Genomic DNA, 4,315 nt, shown 5'->3' with positions numbered 1-4,315 from the left:
CAGCCCACATGACCTCTTTGTTGGCTTGTCTTTGCTCAATTCCTGCAGTTTTCCTTGGTTGACTTTCATGGTACTGGTATTTCTTAATCTTGGGGATCTCCACTGCAGGTTCATCTTCCTCCTCGTTTCTCCATGCATTGCACATGCAGGGGCAACCCACAGTGATTCCAATCCTGCCAAAATTTACCTGGCCTTCAAGGCCTTCCTTTGAAATCTTGGTGGAAGCCTCCATGACCCCCTAACTCCTGTATCCTGCATTCCTGCAAAACCAGTACCAGGTGGTCTGCCACCATCTCAAGCAGGAGCCAAGCCTCCAGGGACCACAACTGCAGCAGCCTCTGAGTACCTGGGTGGCTGAGCATGGTGAAAACTTCCTAGACTGTCCTGTGCAAGCAGGTTGGCCCACTGCTCTCTTCTCAAGAAAATTTTTACTTTTACACCCTTGAGCCTCAGATGCCTTCAAGGCATCTTTACATTGTTTGTTGGTAAAGTATTTAGCATTTCTTCAGTGGCTGTAATGTCTTTAACAACCACACCTTCTTCAGTCCCAGTTTTACTGGCAGTTTTATGGCCAAACTGCAAGTTTTTCAGATCTTTCTGCTATGCTTTCTGTTCCTGATTATCACAATAAACTTTGCTAAAAGCCTCCAACAATATCCATTCCACTGCTTAAATGATATGATGCCTAGAAATTTCCTCCACCAGATTAAGAAGTTCATCACCTTTAAATTGAACCTCATAGAGTCTCAGAACACACTTAAAATGTAGACAATTTCTTAGCCAGAACATAACATGAATGACCTCTAGTTCAGTTTTCAATAGTCCTCCTTTTTCTCTGAAACCTCATGAGCCCTGTCTTTTCTGTCTACAGTCCTATCCATATTCTGGTCTTCTGAGCTCACACCATTAAGGTCCACTTACAACAATCTAAAGCTTTTCCAGATTGCATCTCTAAACTTTCCAAAATTCCTTCCACAAATTCCAAAAAGCTCCAAAAGCTTCTTAACCACATGGTCAGGTTAGTCACAGCAATGCCCTGTACTAATTTTTGTTTTAGTCAACTTTTTCTTTGCTGTGACCACAAAGACCTTATAAGGATGATTAGAGGAGGAAAAGTTTATTTGGAGGCTCCCAGTTTCAGAGGTCTCAGTCCATAGATCTCCATTCCTCAGGGTTTGAAATGAGGAAAAACATCACAGCAAAAGTGTGTGGCAGATGAAAGAAACTGAGGACATGGCACCAGGAAGTGGCAGGGAGCTCTCAAGAGCTCTTCACTATGGACAAATATATACCCCCAAAGGTATGCCCCTAATGACCCACCTCCTCAAGCCCCACCAGACCTGCCTACAGTTACCACCCAGTTAATCCCTATCAGTGAATCAATGCACTGATTAGATTAAGGATCTCCTAACCCAATCATTTTACTTCTAAGCCTTCTTGCATTTTCTCACACATGAGCTTTTGGGGAGCGCCACATATCTAAACCATAACAGGACCCTAAGCCATAGGGGATATATTAATGATATGTGATAACACTATGTACAAAAGAAAAACAAATAGCCACCCCTAAATTCCAAGTAAATTAATACTATTCATTTTTATTAATTTGTAATATTTTTGTGTAAAACATGCCATAGTCAACAGTTAAATGGAAACTGAGATGATTAAAAGGCAGTTGCATGCATTTTACTGATTTGAAAGGCAGCAATCACTATGGATGACACATAACTAAAATATGCTACAAGTGTCTGCTGTACACAGGAAGTGTTAGGTGAGTGGTTAGGAGTCAGTGTATGGAAGGAAGAGAGGCTATAATTACTCAATAGTTTTTGGAAACTATACTTTAATTATGGTCAAATCACACCAACTACTGACTACATTAAAATTAATAACTTATTATTTAAGATTCTTTTTCCTAATTTAGAAGTTTAGAAATCTCAAAAAGTATAAAACTTAAAGAAAAGAGTTTTAATTCAAATTTAAAACAGCTGTATTTTTCAAATCACTTGGTGTGTATTCAACTTCAAATAAAAGAACACTAAACTGGCCTTAAAAATAGGAATTTATTTCTTTACAACCAAGAAGTCTGAGGAAAATGTTTATAACTTTATTAGAGTTCATCAGGAAGTAGGACTCTCTTTCTACCCTTCTTGGTACATTCATTTGGGACCCTAATATTTGCAAGATTGCTCCTCCTGTTCCATATATGACATGTAAATAGGACTATATTTGGGCTCTAAAATACATCAGATTTTGTAACCTGCACTTATACTTAGTATTCCTCCATAAACATTTTTTCCATAATAAATCTTTGAAAATTTTAATTTAAATGGTGGCATGTATTCCTTGCCCCAAAAAGGTCTAATTTATTCAACTTGTAATGAGCAGTATTCCTGTCATTTATGAATACCTGAGCATTTAGCACTATATACCAGAGGTTTTGCATAAATATCTCTAATCCTCAGAACAATCTTGCAAGGTGGCTATTACCATGCTTATTTTACAAATAACAAAAGTGGAACTCAGAAAGGGTAAAATTTACCTGCTATTCCTGCTGGTAAATTGCAGAACAGGGAATTTGAGCTCAAGGTGCACCCAATTTCTGAACCATCATTCAAAATAGTTTTTAATTCCACATCCCTTGGTGGGGGATTAAAACCCAAAGGAAAAGGCAAATTCAGAAATATAGAACTAAGTTTATTACTAAGCAAAACCAACCAAACAAAACACTTGAATTCTTAGAGGTATTCAGCAAGTGGCTACAAAACTATAATGCATATTCATATCTATTCATATGGAGTTAAAGCTACAGTCCATCATTCTATTTTTAGTAAACGGCAGTTATTCAGTTTGCATCGGTTACTATGCTGAGCTCACTGGGACATCCTGTTTTCTATAATTCTTAATCAGGCTTACTCTGTTCCTGCTAATTGCTCACCAGCATTTCCTACAGTTGCCCCAACAGTGAATCTAAGACACATAATCTATCAACTTCTACATTCTTCAGGAAGGTTAGATCAAGTTCAGTTTCTCATGGTACTCAACTATAGAAATCTCTTAATTTGATTCTCACATAGCAAAATAAACTCCATTTAACAGTAGAAAATTCTGTGAAATACATATAAATATGTGTATATATATAATAATATGTAGCATTATATATTCTTATATAGGTTTGGTTCATATCATCACATAGGTGACAATTGCAGTTTTTTTGGTTCCAAAGGTATTAAGGAAACCGGATGTTAACTATAGATATCAGTAGTTAAGTAGATTACATAAATTAAAAAGGGTAAATAAAAGGTTGGAGGGGATTCCTACAACCATTAATTCTAGAACAACAAATTCTAGAAAAGACTAGAAAACAGCACAGAGCAAAGATTTCTGGCCAGCTAACAGAACTTGCAGAGACTAAGCCAAAGTGATTATGTCACTGCATTTCACCTTCTCTGAGGACACATCCTTCTCCCCTCCCAGTCCAGGAACTGGGGCACTTGATCACAAAAATCTGGAACAGTTGCAGGCACATCGGGCCCACTCTTAGGTATTCTCCTAGTCCTTTCCAGGATGTGGTAAAAAAGCTTGTCCAAAACACTGTGTCCTGCCTCCTCTCAATGTCCAGTCCTCCCCTCGTGCTTCCCCTTCCCCTGTGTCATCCCTGCCTGTGGCACAGGTGGTTCTGGGAGAAAGGTGACAGCATAAACAGGTTCCCTGTGGAGACAGCTCAGCAGAGCCAAACAGGAAATGAGGCTGGCAGCTTTCCCCATGAGGCTGGACACATAGGAAAGAGCTGACAGTCTGGTAGATGAGACACCCACGTCCCTGAGAGAGTAGGAAGCATTCACAGAGCCTCCTAGCCACCTCCGACGACCTCTGCTCTGATGCTCAGGGCTGGAGTTTGTCGGTGAACAAGGAAGCACTCCTTGGTCTGTCTGGCCAGACCAAGGTAATGTGTAGGATGAGACCTCACCATGGCTCTTTCTATACCCCGACATAAACCTCTGGGAGGGAGAGGGGGATTCAGAAATTTGTTTTAGTTTGGTTTTTGTGACTATCAAGAAGGAAGTGTTCTTTTACTTTTTTTCTATTCTAGTTGAATAATATTCTTACTTCACACCTCAGTCATCAGGGTTTCAAGTTTGGGGATTGAGACAGGTGAAAAATGATAAGTAAAGGAGGAGATGAGACACAATAGATTTATTTAATAAACTCGAACTTAGAGCATACATATTTGTAACCTTTATAAAGATCTATAAATGTATGACAAGAGAGGAGAAAGACTTTGGAAAGCTACAGATCTGTTTTTCATTCTGAC

Source organism: Sciurus carolinensis, chromosome 9, assembly GCF_902686445.1.
Source record: "Sciurus carolinensis chromosome 9, mSciCar1.2, whole genome shotgun sequence".
Taxonomy (NCBI): Eukaryota; Metazoa; Chordata; class Mammalia; order Rodentia; family Sciuridae; genus Sciurus; species Sciurus carolinensis.
The sequence above is the reverse complement of the archived record's forward strand: the minus strand, read 5'-3'. Positions refer to the sequence as shown.